We start from the raw sequence: 19728 nt of genomic DNA on the forward strand, positions 1-19728 counted from the left end.
TTTGCATGGTCGATTGAGCATTAAATACCATTTCTGCCTTAGTGTCATGCACATCCATAAGAAAACACGCTGCTAGGTGTGTTATCCGATCAAGTACTTATGCGACGAGAATGCCACTTTGCATGTAAGTCAATTCCACCTAGTTGAAGGTTTGTGCAAAGTATTGTGCCCATCGGATATGCTTTGCATTGTCGATCAAGCATAAAACACCGTTTTTGCCTTTGTGTCATGCACAACCATATAAAAACACGGCCGTAGGTGTGTTATTCAAATAAGTACTTAGCCGATGGGGGCTCCACTTTGCACGCAAGTCCATTTCAACTACGTTGAGGTGCGTACAAAGTATTGTCACCATCGGATATGGTTTGCATGGTCGATCACGCATTATACACCATTTTTTCCCCAGTGATATGGACATCTGCAAAAAAACACGCCTTCATTGTGTTATCTGACCAAGTACTTACCGGATGGGTGTGCCTCATTGAGAACATTTCAATACCACCTAGGTTGAGGTGTACAAAAAGTGTTGTGCCCATCGGATATCCTTTGCATGGTCGATCGAGCATTAAATACTATTTTTGCTCGTATCATGCAAATCCGTAAAAAAACACGCTACTAGGAATGTTATCCGATCAAGCACTTATGGGATGGGCGTGCCACTTTGCATGTAAGTCAATTCCTTCTAGTTGAAGGTGTGTGCAAAGATTTGTGCCCATCGAATATGCTTTGCATTGTCGATCAAGCATAAAACACCATTTTTGCCTTAGTGTCATGCACAGCCATGAAAAAACACGGTCGTAGGTGTGTTATTCAAACAAGTACTTATTGGATGGGGGCTCCATTTTGCCCACAAGTCCATTTCAACTATGTTGAGGTGTGTGCAAAGTATTATCACCATCCAATATAATTTGCATGGTCGATCACGCATTATACACCGTTTTTTCCCTAGTGGTATGCACATCCGCAAAAAAACACGCCCTTAGGTGTGTTATCTGACCAAGTACTTATCGGATGGGTGTGCCTCTTTAAAAACATTTCAATACCACCTAGGTTGAGTTTCACGAAAAGTGTTGTGCCCATCGAATATCCTTTGCATGGTCGATCGAGCATTAAATACTATTTTTGCTCTAGTGTCATACACATCCGTAAAAAAACACGCTGCTAGGTATGTTATCCGATCAAGCACTTATGGGATGGGTGTGCCACTTTGAATGTAAGTCAATTCCACCTAGTTGAAGGTGTGTGCAAGGTATTGTGCCCATCGGATATGCTTTGCATTGTCGATCAAGCATAAAACACCTTTTTTGCCTTAGTGTCATGCACAACCATATAAAAACACAGCCGTAGGTGTGTTATTCAAATAAGTACTTATCAGATGGGGGCTCCACTTTGCATGCAAGTCCGTTTCAACTACGTTGAGGTGCGTGCAAAGTATTGTCACCATCAGATATGGTTTGCATGGTCGATCACGCATTATACACCATTTTTTCCTAGTGATATGCACATCCGCAAAAAAACACGCCCTTAGGTGTATTATCTGACCAAGTACTTATCCAATGGGTGTGCCTCTTTAAGAAAATTTCAATACCACCTAGGTTGAGACATACAAAAGTGTTGTGCCCATCGGATATCCTTTGCATGGTCGATCGAGCATTAAATACTATTTTTGCTCTAGTGTCATGCACATCCGTAAAAAAACACGCTGCTAGGTATGTAATCCGATCAAGCACTTATGGGATGGGCGTGCCACTTTGCATGTAAGTCAATTCCACCTAGTTGAAGGTGTGTGCAAAGTATTGTGCCCATTGGATATGCTTTGCATTCTCGATCAAGCATAAAACACTGTTTTTGCCTTAGTGTCATGCACAACCATGAAAAAACACGGTCCTAAGTGTGTTAATCAAACAAATACTTATCAGATGGGGCCTCCACTTTGCACGCAAGTCCGTTTCAACTAGGTTGAGATGCATGCAAAGTATTGTCACCATCGGATATGCTCTGCATCGTCGATTATGCATTATACAACATTTTTCCCGTAGTGATATGCACATCCGTAAAAAAAACATGCCCTTAGGTATGTTATCTGACCAAGTACTTATGGGATGGGTGTGCCTCTTTGAGAACATTTCAATACCACCTAGGTTAAGGTTTAGGAAAAGTATTGTTCCCATCGGATATGCTTTGCATGGTCGATCGAGCATTAAATACCATTTTTGCCTTAGTGTCATGCACATCCATAAAAAAGCACGTTGTTAGGTGTGTTATCTGATCAAGTACTTATGCGATGGGAATGCCACTTTGCATGTAAGTCAATTCCACCTATTTTAAGCTGTGTGCAAAGTATTGTGCCCATCGGATATGCTTTGCATTGTCCATCCAGCATAAAACACCGTTTTTGCCTTTGTGTCATGCACAACCATATAAAAACATGGTCCTAGGTGTGTTATCCAAACTAGTACTTATTGGATGGGGGCTCCACTTTGTACGCAAGTCTGTTTCAACTATGTTGAGGTGCGTGCAAAATATTGTCACCATCGGATATGCTTTGCATGGTTGATCACGCATTATACACCATTTTTTCCCTAGGGATATGCACATCCGCAAAAAAACACGCCCTTAGGTGTGTTATCTGACCAAGTACTTATCGGATTGGTGTGCCTCTTTGAGAACATTTCAATACCACCTAGGTTGAGGTGTACAAAAAGTGTTGTGCCCATCGGATATCCTTTGCATGGTCGATCGAGCATTAAATACTATTTTTGCTCTAGTGTCATGCACATCTATAAAAAAACACACTGCTAGGTATGTTATCCGATCAAGCACTTATGGGATGGGCGTGCCACTCTGCATGTAAGTTGATTCCACCTAGCTGAAGGTGTATGCAAAGTATTGTGCCCATCGGATATGCTTTGCATTGTCGATCAAGCATAAAACACCGTTTTTGCCTTAGTGTCATGCACAACCATGAAAAAACACGGTCCTAGGTGTATTATTCAAACAAGTACTTATCGGATGGGGGCTCCAGTTTGCACACAAGTTTGTTTTAACTAGGTTGAGATGCGTGCAGAGTATTGTCACCATCAGATATGCTTTGCATGGTCGATCACACATTATACACCATTTTTTCCTAGTGATATGGACATCCACAAAAAAACACGCCATTCGGTGTGTTATCTGACCAAGTACTTATCAGATGGGTGTGCCTCATTGAGAACATTTCAATACCACCTAGGTTGAGGTGTACAAAAAGTGTTGTGCCCATCGGATATCCTTTGCATGATCGATCGAGCATTAGATACTATTTTTGCTCTAATGTCTTGCACATCCGTAAAAAAACACGCTGCTAGGTATGTTATCCGATCAAGCACTTATGGGATGGGAGTGCCACTTTGCATGTAAGTCAATTCCACCTAGTTGAAGGTGTGTGCGAATTATTGTGCCCATCGGATATGCTTTGCATTGTCGATCAAGCCTAAAACACCGTTTTTGCCTTAGTGTCATGCACAACCATGCAAAAACACGGTCCTAAGTGTGTTATTCAAACAAGTACTTATCGGATGGGGGCTCCACTTTGCACGCAAGTCTGTTTCAACTATGTTGAGGTGCATGCAAAGTATTGTCACCATCGGATATGATTTGTATGGTCGATCACGTATTATACACCGTTTTTGGCCTTGGTGTCATGTACAACTGTCAAAAAACACAGCCATAGGTGTGTTATTCAAATAAGTACTTACCGGATGGGGGCTCCACTTTGCATGCAAGTCTGTTTCAACTACATTGAGGTGCATGCAAGGTATTGTCACCATTGGATATGCTTTGCATGGTCGATCATGCATTATACACCATTTTTTCCCTAGTGATATGGACATCCGCAAAAAAACACGCCATTAGGTGTGTTATCTGACCAAGTACTTATCGGAAGGGTGTGCCTCATTTAGAACATTTCAATACCACCTAGGTTGAGGCATACGAAAAGTGTTGTGCCCATCGGATATCCTTTGCATAGTCGATCGAGCATTAAATACTATTTTTGCTCTAGTGTCATGCACATCTATAAAAAAACACGCTGCTAGGTATGTTATCCGATCAAGCACTTATGGGATGGACGTGCCACTTTGCATGTAAGTTGATTGCACCTAGTTGAAGCTGTGTGCAAAGTATTGTGCCCATTGGATATGCTTTGCATTGTCGATCAAGCATAAAACACCGTTTTTGCCTTAGTGTCATGCATAACCATGAAAAAACATGGTCCTAGGTGTGTTATTCAAACAAGTACTTATCAGATGGGGGCTCCACTTTGCACAAAAGTCTATTTCAACTACTTTGAGGTGTTTGCATAGTATTGTCACCATCGGATATGCTTTGCATGGTCGATCACGCATTATACACCCTTTTTTCCCGAGTGATATGCACATCCGCAAAAAAACACGCCCTTAGGTGTGTTATCTGACCAAGTACTTATCGGATGGGTGTGCCTCTTTGAGAACATTCCGATACCACCTAGGTTGAGGTGTACAAAAAGTGTTGTGCCCATCAAATATCATTTGCATGATCGATCGAGCAATAAATACTGTTTTTGCTCTAGTGTCATGCACATCCGTAAAAAAACACGCTGCTAGGTATGTTATCCGATCAAGCACTTATGGGATGGGAGTGCCACTTTGATGTAAGTCAATTCCACCTAGTTAAAGGTGTGTGCAAAGTATTGTGCCTATCGGATATGCTTTGCATTGTCGATCAAGCATAAAACTTCGTTTTTGCCTTAGTGTCATGCACAACCATGAAAAAACACAGTCCTAAGTGTGTTAATTGAACAAGTACTTATCAGATGGGGGATCCACTTTGCATGCAAGTTCGTTTCAACTACGTTGAGGTGCGCGCAAAGTATTGTCACCATCGGATATGCTTTGCATGGTCGATCACGCATTGTACACCATTTTTTCCCTAGGGATATGCACATCCGCAAAAAAACACGCCCTTAGGTGTGTTATCTGACCAAGTACTTATCGGATAGGTGTGCCTCTTTGAGAACATTTCAATACCACCTAGGTTAAGGCATACAAAAAGTGTTGTGCCCATCGGATATCCTTTGCATGGTCGATCGAGCATTAAATACTATTTTTGCTCTAGTGTCATGCACATCCGTAAAAAAACACGCTGCTAGGTATGTTCTTAGATCAAGCACTTATAGGATGGGCATGCCACTTTGCATGTAAGTCAATTCCACCTAGTTGAAGGTGTGTGCAAAGTATTGTGCCCATCGGATATGCTTTGCATTGTCGAACAAGCATTAAACACTATTTTAGCCTTAGTGTCATGCACAATCATTAAAAAACGCGGTCCTAGATGTGTTATTTGACTAAGTACTTATGGGATGGGCACGCCACTTTGCATGTAAGTTAATAATACCTAGGTTGAGATGTGTGCAAAGTAGTGTGATGATTGCATATGCGTTGCATTGTTGATTAAGCATAAATCAGCGTTTTTGCCTTAGTGTCATGGACAACAACCAATAAAAAACATGGTCCTAGGTGTGATATTCTAAAAAGTACTTATTGAATGGGCGTTCCACTTTGCATGGAATACCATACCACCACTTTTGAGTCACGTGCAAAGTATTGTGCCCATCGGATATGCTTTATATGGTAGATTGAGTATTAAATACCGTTTTTGGCCTTGGTGTCATGTACAACGGTCAAAAAACACGATCGTAGGTGTATTTTTCAAACAAGTACTTATCGATTGGGGATGCCACTTTGCAAACAAGTCAATACTACCTAGATTGAGGAACGTGCAAAGTCTTGTGTCCATTGGATATGCTTTGCATAGTCGATCTCACATGATACACCATTTTGTTCCTAGTGTTATGCACAATCGTCATAAAATACGTTTGGAGGTGTGTTATCCGAACAAGTACTTATGGGATGGGTGCACCACTTTGTATGCAAGTCAATAAGACCTAGATTGAGGCGTGTACAAAGTTTTGTGCCCATCGGAGAAATGTAGATGCGATAATATTAGAAAATTATCGGTATGTGTATATGTGTGTGTGTGTGGCAAACAATTTTGATACAACAAAGTAAACACCTAGTGCACAAATTATGCACTTCATACCTTGAGTAAATAAGCTTGTTGATGAGGATAAATATGCCCTTGAATAAAAGCACAGTTGTTGTATGACCACAATAGGATCGCTTTGACACCTGTGATTTTGCCCACATGTAAGTTTGCAAATAGTATAAAAAATCATATAATAATATATTAATAGTTTGCAAATGTGTATAGCAAGTGAGTAATGGGAAGTGGAAGTGGGAGTGAGGAGGGAGGAGTGGAATGGGAGAGGGAAGTAATAGGGGTGTATGATAATAAGTATAAAAAATAGTATAATAATATATTAATAGTTTTCAAATGGCAAGTGAGTAATGGGAAGTGGAAGTGAGAGTGGGGAGGGAAGAATGGAATGGGAGAGGGGAAGGTAATAGGGGAGTAGGATAATAAGGGAGTGAAATGAGTGAGGGAGTTAATAGGGGATGAAAAAGAGGAGGGTGAGATGGGGAAATATGGGATTTTGGGAAATGGGAGGAGTAAGGGACGTGGTGGAAATGTGGGATGGGAGTGGTGGCAATGGGGAGGAAGAAGAAATGGATGGATGGGGGGAGGGCTAATGGAAGATTGGGATGAGGGATGGGGGTCCAATGGGAGAGGGGGAGTAATGGGAGGCAATGGGAGAGGGGATAAATGAAAAGCCAATAGGAGAGAGGGGAGGAATGGAAAGCCAATAGGAGAGGAGGAGGAAAACCTAATTTTTCTTATATATTGTCTTCCTTCTTCATTCATTCTCCCCTCATTTCATTCATTGAAGCAAGAAAGCAAGGACGATCAAGAAAGCAAGGAAGGAAGACATTTTGAGGAAACCTTCAGTCGATTCTTTAAAGACACTCTTAAAAATATTCCACATGAACAAGGCGAAGAGGCACAAGGTGAGAATATGCTAAAGGAATTAAAGAAAGAATTCCTCCTTCATTGTAGATTCCAGCCCATTGATGGTCAACATTGGGCTTATGCTTGTAATCAGATCACAAGGGAAGCAAAGGAGGTCAAAAGACTCACTCCAAAACAATTTGCAAAGATAAGTTCATTCCATTATTATCCTGCAACAATCTGTATATTCAAGCATGAGATCAAGTATTTGATTGAGTCCGAAAGACTTAATCATTATGTCCATGGAAAGCGTAAGATATCCTCAACATCAGAGGTCTTACAGAAGGCAAGGGTTATATGGACAACATTTGGTTCTCCAAATCCTGATTTGAAGCAAAAGGTCACAAAAGTAGATGCCAACACACTCACGAACTTCTATACTTCTTTGAGTGCAGTTGTGCCTAGGGGAACTCAAGAGTGAGAAGAAAGTATGACAAGCCTCAAGGTGGTGAGGGACAGATATGCCGACTACACTTCTATCATATTTCATCCTGTTAAGTGTTCAATGAGATGCTTGAAACGTGCATTGCTTGTGAGCGTGGACAGTTGACCTATGAAGCTCCTTTGTTTATCTCCGGAAAGTCAAAGGTAATGGATAAGAAGGAGTTGACGGCAAGGATGTGGAGGCCTATAAAGTACTTACCTGACAAGTATGCATCCATGGTAGCACAAAAAATTTTAAAGATAGAATGGTTTTTTGGAAAAAAAGACAAAGACCACTGCATGGAAGAATGCATCAATGTACAGGTGAGGCGTGATGCAGTGCATAGTGCCATTAAGTATTTGCTGTCAGAGAAACAAATTCCACTTACTCATTGTAACATTGACTATAATGTGGTGAAGCATATAGCTTCTTTGTCAACACCCAAGGTAAAGCTATGGGCAAACAGGTGGATTAAAAAGGATGAAGATGGGTCAGAAATAGTAACCTCTTATATGAGAAAAGAAATCCCACAATAGGTGGTTGCATATGTGGAAAGATTAATCAGCGAGATAAGGATGCCGATAGATATGCACCAAAGCTTTCAATTCAATGTAGACATTATGGCAGAGTCTGGAAAGCTTGTGAACTTCAGGGGAGTCTCAGAAGATGACTTCTTCAAGAATGTGAGTCAGCATGGGATAAGCCATAACTATTCTTTATCAATGAAGTTTCTAGCGATGATATCCATAACTTCATTGATAGAATAGTATATACCACCATTAGCAAAGTGGCAATTTGCAACATTGTCATTTTTGTTGATAAAAAAGACAAAGAAGCCATGCAGGTTACTCTAGAGCGAGCATATTCATCAGATTTGAAGATCTATAGTGGTGTTTATGCAGCAAAGAGAGGCAAGAGAGAATGTGGCAATCTCTTGAATCATTCTTTTTGTGTATGCAGAGTCCCAACCCTGATCACTCCTTACAAAAGAACATAAGGGGGAATTCAAATAATTTGAGATTGATGCTAGAAGAGCAAGATATTCCCAGGTCCATACATTATCAAAAAAACAACTATGAAAGTCTGCAAAAAGTGGGAGTCTCTTGCTTACCATGATGGAGAATTCGCTACTGGCAGGTTGGGAGGTCACCTTGTGCAGGATGGGATATTTATTTGAGGATCTCCTCAGAAAAGGCAACTCCACAAATATTATTGAAAATAAGTATTTCATGGCTTATTTTCAGCTTCAAGCAGATCTATCCACAGGCTATGAAAAAGAGATAGACCACAAGGACACCGATGACATGGATGATTACCTTGAAGATCATAATGTCCCAGTTGATGATGATGAAAAGATGGACTTACATGACCCATTCAGAGAGAGGTTGGTGGATGAAGACAAACATGATGATGCCTTCTTTGATAATTATGGCTCGCAGGGTTATGAAAAAAGGCCACTACGATAATACTTAGTGGTATGAACTCTCAATTTCTCAACTAAATACAATTTTTTAAATAAGATTTAAATTTAAAGATAATGAATTTAATCTCTCATATTTGTTTACAGGCAATAGAGGGAGAAGAAATGGATGAAGTCAATACGGAGGCACTCCCTTCTACTTCAACAATGCAACCACCTCTAAATTTGATTGAAGAATCCCATGAGCACAAGAGCTTTAAAGACACCATGGAAAAGCAGAATGACCCCAAACATAGAATACAAGCTATGACAGAGACCCATTCTGCAAATTTAGCTGCATTGGATAAAATGGAGAGCTCATTTGAAGTTAGGATCGTTTTGAAACGAGAACCTCAATATTTGAGCTTTGGTAGAGAGGAGGTTTCAATCCTCTCCAATCCTTTAAAAGAGGTTAATGACAATGTTATCTTGGCCATTCTCAGGTAACGTTTGTTTATTTGTTGCTACTTCAATGAGCTAACATTTGTTTATTTATTCACAGTGTAGTTATATATCAGTTTCCTAGTGCAGAATGCAAATCAATTCTATGAGCTAACGTTTGTTTATTTCTTGGTGCAGTGTAGTTATTTCTCAGCTTCCTAGTGCAGTTCCTAGTGCAGTGCAGCATCGTGTCTACATGCTCGATGCTCTCCTTTCTTCTATTCTTAGCTCTCCTCAAAAGACTATAGAAGATGTTTGTACCTGGTTAAGCCCTTTGAATTTAGATGGGGTGTGAGTCATCTTAATGCCTTATCAAGAGGCGTAAGTATCAACTCTATCCTTATTTTTACTATTTCTTTGGCAAGTTTGTGTAAAACAATAATCAAATAAGCACTATTAACATGGAGTAGGCGACGACCAAAAAAAGGCATATCATCTATCAAATGTGCTATAGATAATGTCAAGCATACTGAAAAGTGATCAGATAGCAAGAGGGAATGATCAACCCTTAGTGCACATGTGAAACTAGCATACTGCTGAGCATGCAACAAATACCATCTGTCAAGTCGAGCCCACTAATGAGTAAAGGCATTGTGATGGTATGTGTAACCCATATCTCTATCCCTTGTTGAGAGCTATAAATCTTTTGCATGCAAGAACGCGTAGCTCACATTGGAGTCTGATTGTCTGGGACCTTGAACTCAACCGTTTGTGGTTGTGAATTCAATGGAAGGCTATCATGCCAACTCCCCAAGGTAATTATTCTCTTAATATTTTTGATACTTTCTTATTTTGTATCTTATGATCATGACATATTAATATATTTAATATGTCATGATGGACAATGCTGCATATTAGCTAGTATCTGCTATCAGAACAACCACGGAGCAACAAGATCAAGTAGAATTCAAAAGACGTCTGCCAGTGGAGCAAAAAGATGGGCACAGCTGTGGGTGGAGAGTTGCCTACAACTGCATGTTGTTTCTTAGAGAGATTTTTGATTTGGAGTTACCAGTCAAAATGGAATCATATACAGAAGCCGATCTGCTAGCATTTTGGGCTAAGAGTATTCAGTGTCTAATTACTACCATTGGGAAACAACCTGAAAATATGACTACATTGCAGCATGTATAAAACCTTATCTTTATACGTGTATGCTTGTTCAAGCCTTTAATTGGGATGTGTAAATCTCATAACTTTTTTATATTTTCCTCCAAGAGGAGAAGAGACTGAGTCTAATGAAAGCATGCTATCTTTATACTTCTATGATTATTTAAACCTTTATTTTTATATGGGATGTGTAAATCTCATAACTTTTTAAATTTTTCCTCCAAGAGGAGGAGCGACTCACTCTAATGAAAGCATGTATGAAACCTTACTTTTTAAATTTTTTCTCCAAGCGGAGGAGAGACTCACTCTAATGAAAGCATGTATGAAACCTTATCTGCTTGTTTAAGCCTTTATTTGGGATGTATACATCGCATAACTTTTTTATATTTTTATAGCAGAAGGAGGATGTAGAAGACATAGCAAGTGAAGAAGAATACAATGTAGACTACTCTCTCAATAAGATGAGTCATGAAAATATGAATCTATTGGAGCAGATTGGAAGTTCGTTCACCGCTATGTTGTTAATTCGACAACAACCTCATTTTTTTTAATTTGGTGAAGAATAGATTTCAATCCTCTTGAATCCTAAGAAAGAGGTTAATGTCAAAGTCATTACAACCATCCTCAGGTTTGATGCAGCCTTTTCCTTGGCTTTATACTTTGCTTATTTTGATTAAACCCAAGAAGTTAATACTTTTTTTTTAATAGTAATGTTATAGCAAATTTTTCGCAAAATATACAAAGCATTTCATACATGCCCGATCCTCGTATTTCGGAAGTGCTTAGCAACAAAGAAGAAACCATAGAGGATGTTTGCAAGTGGTTGAGGCACGTTCCTATGAATGATGCACGAGTTATTTTTACAGCATATTATGAGAAGTAAGCATCAAACCCTACTTGTTTTTTCTAATGCATTGCTAGAATTGTCTCAAACACAGTAATTATTATTTATTGATAATGCAGCTCACATTGGAGTCTGGTAGTCATGGACATCCTTGCGAAGAAGTGCTTCTTTGCCAACTCAATGACATCCGTCCATGGCACTGTGTAAGAGTAAGTATAGACTACACTTGTCACTTCTTGACATGTAGATTGATATGCAATGCACATATTCACTGTTGTTATATGTTTTGATGTGCAGATCAGCTCGAAAGTTAGTAGGTGCTATCGACACAGTAATGCGGCAATGTGACTTGGCACAACAAATAGAGTATATAACATGTCAGGTATCACATCAAGAGAATAGCCACATCTATAATTGTGGATGGAGGGTGGGCTACAATTCCTTTTTGGTACTTGGTCAAATTTTTGAGATACAAAATGACACCACATTGTCAACATATACAGATTTGCATCTCTATGCATTTATAACATGTACCATTCGAGCAATCATTAAGGGCGACATTATGGACCCTCCCACAAAGCAAATAGATAATGGCTCAGAGGAGTGCGAAATGAATGCCGTCAAAGAGTCATAGGGGATAGAAGACCTCAACTCTATAAACATGGCTTCATTGGAAGAATTGGGAAGCTCTTTTAATGTTAGGGTAATGATTCAACATAGACCTCAATATCTTGAATTTGGGGGAGAGGAGATTTCAATCCTCTCTAGAGCTTCAAATGAGGTCAATAACAACGTTATGATGGCCATTCTCAGGTTTGATACAAACTTTTTCTCTGCTTGATAATTCAATATTTTGATTAAATCTAATAAGCTAGCTAATATTCATTTATTTGTTGGTGCAGTATAGTTATCTCACGATTTGGTAGAGCCGTACAAAACCGTGTGTATATGTTGGATTCCCTCCTTTCTCCTATACTTAGCGATAGCAGAAAGACAATAGCCGATGTTTGTAAATGGTTACAGCCTTTACATTTACATGGCATGCGAGTCCTATTTATGGCATATCACGAGATGTAAGTATCATGGCAACCTTTATTTTCATCTTATACTGGAAACATTGTGTTAAATAATAATGGTTCTTAATTATTCGTGTAGGGAACATTGGAGTTTGGTGGTTTGGGACCTTGAAGACAACTATTGTTGGTTTGTTAACTTGATTGCAGGCTTTCATGGCTCACTGCAAATGTAAGTATTCTATTAATCTGTTGTTACTTCTATATTATGTACCTTATGTAATAAACATACTAAGTTTTTTAAATATGTCATGATGAGCAGGTTGATTGAGAAGTTGGTATCTGCTATCAGAGAAACAGGACAGTACAAAGACTCGGTAGACTTCCAAAAGCATTTAGTAGTAGAGTAGGAGGATGGGCATAGTTGTGGGTGGAGAGTTGCCTACAACTGCATGTTGATTTTCAAAGAAATTTTCTCACTTAAGCCACAGATCTCATCGAAAGACTCTTTGGAGCTCAAATATTCAGAGGAGGATATACAATTGTTTAGGGCTGAAATCATTCGAGACCTAATTGCTGCCATTAGAATACAACGTGCAACTGAAACAATATCAAAGCTTGCATTTAAGGAAGAGGAGACTGAGTCTACTGTGAAAGCATTGCACACTACAGAAGAAGTAGAGACCCAGTGTACACCTACAGCACCACAGCCTCCACTAGAAGCATCAGAAGAGTTGCCACAGCCTCCGCTTGCATTTAAGGAAGAGGATACTAAAGCACTACATACTACAGAAGAAGTAGAGACTGAGTGTACATATAGAGCACCACAGCCTCCATTGGAAGTATCAAAAGAGTTGCCACAGTCTCCACTAGAAGCATCAGAAGAGTTGTGATGCATGTATGATGTTGTGTTTGTATATATGCATGAGGAGCATATTCTCATGATGTTGTTTACTCCATGAATATTATGGTTGACATTTATTTGTTGCAATGTATGAATCATGATGTAGTTTTTGTTAATTATACACCAATTTCTGACTTATTACTTAAGTGGCATTTAGTCATGATGTTTATATATTTATTTCATGCACACAATTTTATGATATGAATGTGTGATTATGTGATTATTAGGAAATATAACCTTCTATGATGAGAATTTTGATATGAATATGTGATGATGTAATATTTGTAATATATTTCATGGCAAAGTATCAATTCCCAATGCTCCACTCACTTAAAGTACAACATTCCCAATGCTGTGCAAAATTTTTTTCAGTTGGACAGTCTCCACTCACTTAAAGTAGAGCATTTCCAATGCTTCTCTCACTTTATTCCAACCCTTATCCTTATCATAGCGAACACATCGTGCCTTAGTGCACTTGTAATCTTCCATCATAGTTCTTCCACAAACACTTTCTTATTTCTTACATCCTAGTCCTTCTGATTAACTTGTATTCATCTTTCACTTTACGTCTTCCCTCACTTTCTATCACTCTTGAAGGAGGGGCAGCTCACTATGCATCCCTTGCTATTGCTCCCTCATTCTCCTTCTCCCACTTTCCCTCTAAGACAATGACTACTTACTACCCGACTTCATTTACTGAACTCAAATTCTATCTTAGATCTCTTTTGTATGGACCAATCAAGGGAAAATCATTCGAGGAGGATATGTTACACACATGGCTGCTTGATTTGAACTCAGAAGAAGAGGTGAATATCCTTAGCTTTCTTTTTTGCTTCTTTTAATCACGTACTTCTTATGCGAACGAGTTAAATTTTCGTACAGGATATGGCGGTGGCTAGAAGCTGTATTGAAAAAAATGGTAAAGATGAGGAAAGCCAAGAGAGAAAAGAAGAGTTGTTGAATGCTTACAAGTTGGCAGAAGATTCGAAACAAGTTGTGAGGAGAGTTTGTGAGGAGATTTGCGATGCCAGCCCTGGTTATGCATGGCCTGCAAGTTTAAAGTATGCTTGTTTTCATGAAGCCAATGCCATAGTAGGCACTTTTGAGGACATATGCTCTCTCTAATGACTTAATAGTCAAGTGATGGAAATTTAATTCCATAGAAATTTAAAGTAACTGTGAAATTTAATTCCATAGACTTATGTGTTTTCTAAAGTAACTGTAAGAGACAAAGATGACATCTTCTAGGCTGAGCTAATGGAAGGTGTTTTTTAACACCATATGGCTTTGAGTTATATGATCTACTTCTTGTACAAATGTGTCATGCTTTTTTTTAAATGTACCGTAGTTTTTTAAATGTACTCTAGTTTTTTTTCTAATTTGATTTTTTAAAATCTTACTTTTTGTCTCTTTTAATGACATGAAGTCCTCTTTTTTTAATGTACTCTAGTTTGAATAACATGTCACGTTAATTTTTCTAATTTGCTTTTTTAAAATCTTACTTTTTGACTCAAAGTTTTGTTTTATAAGAGCCTCTTTTTTTGAAATGCTTTATCCAAAATTATCTCACAAAACGAATTTGGATAGTGCACTAGTCTAAAATTAATGAAATAGGTGTTAGTAGTACTTTTATGAAAAAAGATTGCATAAAATATTACTTACATTTTACTCCAAAACCCAAAAATGTCTAGTATTATCAATTGAAAAAAGTGTTCTCTTCTTTAATTTGAAAAACACTTTAAATTACAAAGAAGAAGAAACTCCTTCATTCGACTATGAGAGCGGTTAGAGCTTTTGCTTTAAAATACCAATTGTTTTGTGTGCAAGTGCCCATATAGTTTTAAGTCAAATCCATATACAAGGATTTCTTCAAGCATGTCCACACATCGATGAATTTCATTTTTTTTTCTTTTATCACGTTATTTAAGGACCTCTCGATGATATGTTCCCTGAAGTCCATTGGTTGAAAGGATTTTTTATGAATTGACTTCCACATAAGTAACAACATTGCCGTCATGGATAAGTATACATTTCTAGAATACTTATTGTACATAGCATGCTATCCACAAATTGATAATTTGTAAAATAATGTTACTTTAGGATCTAATACAATTTGATGAAACACTTTTAGTGCATTATCTAACAAAACAACTTTTCTTTTTTATACAAGTTGATCAAATGGTTGAATTTTAATGTATTGTGACATTAAGATGGATAGGTATATATGGAGTCCATGAGCATAGAAGAGGTTTATTCAAAGCAAGCATGTCTCTAGATTTAGGTAGAAGCCCAACGACTAAAATGGTCAAATTGTAAACGGTCTTGATTAGTACAATTTGTCATTTACTCTGTTTCAATCTATCGGTTCGATTGCAAGAAGTTATTCCCCTTTTTAAAATCTTTTGTGGTGTTTTATTGGAATGTTCATTGGCTCTGATGGCACATGCTTATCATCGCTAAGCACAGCAAGGGAACTTGGTCAATCATCAAAGTTTTGCTTGAACAATAATGAAGGTATGTCTCTTTAGCATTTGTGCTATGTCTTGGTATCACGAATGTGCATTGTGTTAGAAGCACTCATCTTGCCAATACTTGTGTTTTTATTCCTTGTGTAGCATTTTGTACATGTCGTGTGTTCTTGAACTCATGATACTTTTTAAGTGTCAATTTCTTATTGTGGAGTAGAGGATACAGCTTCCTCAAATGCACCATTGATCATGATGGCATACTCAAAAGCTTTGAAGGCTGGTGGGAATTCAAAGACAGGAGGCATAAGGAAAGCTAGCATTGCAAAGTCAATGAGGAAAGCTTTTCTTGCAGTGGTGGCCAGGAAAGCATATGGAGAAGGTAAGGAAATTTGAACTTTGTGTATTTATCGTGTTCTAAGACTACGATAGCTTGGGCCAGGAAATATTGTAACAGTGCGGCACAATTGTCTTCTTCTTTGCAGGAGTTTTTTACAAAAATCATAGGCTATGTGGTTATTGTTGCAAACATAGTACGTGCACTGATGAATCACTGGTTGCTTGTGTGACGAGGTGCTCTTCCCATTAGGTCTTTTTGATAGTAGATTTTTTCTCAATGCACTTTGAATGCACGAAATGATGTAGTAGACTCTTGGAGAGGAATCTTGTGAATAGATGTTGTGCTATGTAATAAATTGGTTGTTTCCAGGTAGTGGACACTTACCATGCTTTACATGTAGTCCAAAACAACATTTCTTGAATATATCATCAGGTGTTCCCTTATGCTAGTGAATTTACTATTTTTTGAAATTGATTTCTGTCTTCTTTATCACATTGTAAGTTATGGACATGTTTATTGAATGTGTGATGTTTAATTTGCATTCATTTATATTAGGAGAGGACTATTGACCTATTTGTCCGTAGATTCCATTGATCTTACTCTCTCTAAAGTCATTGAATCCGGCTTATATACTATTATTAGAGAAGCACAATGCCCTGTGCACAAGGTCTTACATTTTTGTTTGATGTTCTTCGAATGTGAATGTACATGTACTTGCAACAAGTAAAAACTCTGTAGTGAAAACTGAAACGTCTGATGAAGTGAATTCTTTGAGCGATCCTATAGCTAGGTCCATTGGTCAACCTCCCTTGCTGAGCACCTGAGCACAACACAATAGCTTTAATTGCTACTCCACCTAACTTTTACAAGGCGAGAACACACTTCCAGTGCTTTGAATTGTTGAGTTGTCCAAGTTTGTGCGATTTTGCTATGCATTCCAGGGGAGACTGTTGGTCAAGTATGGTACTTATAAGGCTAGGGAAGCGGCATCATACCCCACATGTTTGAGGGCCAATTTCACTGACAGTGACAAACTGCAACATTGTCACTTTGGTCGTGCCGCATGTGTATGTTCCCTAGTATAGAGACACCCTAGTCATTGACTCTTTCTATCGGATCGAGGGTCCCACCATTGTGAATAAAACTATTGGTGAAAGTGAAACATGAAACTTTTCTCTCCATGTAGATGCTACTACAAATGCCATCAAAGGAGAACCGTTTTGAAGGTGTCCTTACTATGCTCCCTGAGACCACAATTGCTTGCTATGTCCCTTGGACATCATCAATTGTTCGGACAGCCAGAGGAAGAACCTCCACAGTTGTTGGTACCATAGCCTTTGTGATAATAGAGGCAAATGTGGATAGCTTGACAATAGCTGAAGGCCCTCTGCACAAAGATGAAGCGATTGTAAGTATCTCCATGCTGTCATAGTAGGTAATGTTGTGTAGGCAACGTCCCTTATGCTAAGTGGTTAATTTGACTTTTCAAGAACGTCTTCTTTAAGCTCCACTTTGTTGGTGAGGGCAAGAATGTGCTATCTGAACGTTTAATCCAAGAGTGCCATGAAGAGGGAATTGTCATGTACACCCTTAGAAATGTCTCATACATGTGTGGCAAGAATGAATTGGGTTTTTTTGACTTTACTATTCTAGCTGAGATTCCAGACGGGGTAAAAGAGAGTGGAAATCCAAGAGGCATTCACTAGCCAAGTTTCGAACTTGGGGTACAGGCAGAAGGTATAATATTTTAGCATTACGAGGTTCTTCCTTATGTACACAATGCTCTTGTGCTGAATGTTTCCTTTGCTTATTATTGTAGGTGACGTGCGTGCTACATTTCACTCATCTAAATCCACAACTCATTGATTACCAACGCACTTGCCCCCTGCCTCAGTAGACAGATCCTCTTGCTGGATGCATCAGATATTGCTATTCAGATTCACGAGAAACATGTAGACTCTCTTCTTCAGATAGACACTCCATTCCTGGAGCTTCATGCTGCCAGTATTGCTCCACTATTGTCCAAACACGTTTGCTTTTTCTCGACATCAAGCCTAGTGGCACCTTCACTATAAATAGTGTTGGCTCCATCATAGCGTTCGAGCCCAATGCATGATGACTATGTGCACCACGAGGGAGCGAGTTGCTTGAGCTCCTTCTTGAATAAGTAGTGTTGTAATAAGTGGATTCCCATGTATAGGAATGGTCACTTCTGTTTTTGGTTGATGTATGTGCAATGTAATTTTAAAATTGAAATGGAGCATACTTGAATTATGTGATGTCCATTAAATATGTCAATGAAGAAGTTTGAGCCATAGCAAACATAAATTGTTTCATTTTATTTAGGTGGCACCACGGTTGGATTTGTGCTGTGAATATTTTTCCTCACTATCTTCTTTCAATCTCCTTTTTTTTTGGGGAATCAAACACAGCAGACTTTATATGTGCCATGTGAATTTAGTATGTCGGTGAAGAAGTTGTGGATGTAGCACACTGAAATGCTTTCATTTCAATTACCTGATACGAGCCTGATACCAAGGTTTGATTAGTGCTCTGAATATTCTGTAAAAGAAATGTTTGTTGCTACAGATTCTGTCACTTATTATGATGCGGTTGAAATCCTCTTCCTCTTGCCATGCTATCAATTTCAATGTGAGTATGATTAGTGCTCTGAATATTCTGCAAAAGAAATTTATGTTGCTACAGATTGCATCATTAATCGGTACGTCATTCTAATCCTCCTCCTCTTGCCATGTTTTCAATTTGAATGCAAAAACACGCAGCAAGCTGTTAGTTTCACTTCATTTTGAAACTCCTGCTCAAAACTTTGAGACTCACCATACTTTACTAATGCCATTTTAATGTAATAGCTCAAACCCTTTGATTGCGTTTTCATCATTCTACAAAATTACTTCAATTATCCAGAATGTAAGATGAATTACATGCATATTTCTAATGCTACTGGTGTTGCGATGGTTTGGTAAATAATACGACATTGCATGGGCTGGATTGATCTCTAAATGATAGATTGAAATGTTTGATAACTTTTGCTAGACATTACAAGAACAATGAAGTTATTTGGGAGTTCTTTGTGCTACCTTGATTACATTCATGATATTTGGGATCCACCATTAAACCATGTAATGAGAGGACAAAATCAGATTGCATTTTAATTTTGTTGGCCAAAATTGTGAGATGAGGCATACTTTGGTTCTACCACTTTAAATGTTTTAGGTCTAACAGATCGACTGCACTTTCAATTTTGTACAGTCTACTGCATACATTAGATACGAGTGGTTGTGTTAGCATACTGTAGTGCTGCCATTTAATTCTTTTATCTCATACACTACCACAAAGCTTTGAATATTTGGGAAACTTGTTGAAACTATCATAGTATATGTGTCCAACAACAAGCATACTAAGTTCTAACACTGCTCCTCCTACCATTTTCTAGAAATGAAAGTGAGATACTACAGACTAGAAAGTTGTTTTGCTGGAAGTGTAAGTGTAATAATGCTCCTCTTGCCATTCTTTGGAAATTCATGTGAGATTGTACGAAGTGGAAAGTTGTTTTCGATGGCACGATTTCTTTTTGTTTTCACATCTTCTCCTCTATTGCTCGCATTGTGATTGTGCCCTCAAACTAGAAAATGGACCATGAAAACACACACTTGCTTGAGTACGACATTATGAAACTTAATGAGTTTAAGACAAAACACCCATCAAATACACATGTTCTTCACT

At 38.4% G+C, this 19728-nt stretch overlaps 1 long non-coding RNA gene across 1 annotated transcript; it reads left to right on the plus strand.

Moving 5' to 3' along the window:
• The first annotated feature begins 15630 nt into the window (after nt 1-15630).
• LOC147905125 (uncharacterized) lies at nt 15631-18835 on the plus strand. Its single transcript, XR_015543554.1, has 4 exons — nt 15631-15693; nt 15862-16026; nt 16354-16416; nt 18574-18835. It is a non-coding gene; the product is annotated as an uncharacterized LOC147905125 (long non-coding RNA).
• Nucleotides 18836-19728: the final 893 nt, after the last annotated feature.

Source organism: Dipteris shenzhenensis, chromosome 2 (assembly GCF_047967505.1).
Source record: "Dipteris shenzhenensis isolate YYH24624 ecotype China chromosome 2, Dip_SZ_1.0, whole genome shotgun sequence".
NCBI classification, from domain to species: domain Eukaryota; kingdom Viridiplantae; phylum Streptophyta; class Polypodiopsida; order Gleicheniales; family Dipteridaceae; genus Dipteris; species Dipteris shenzhenensis.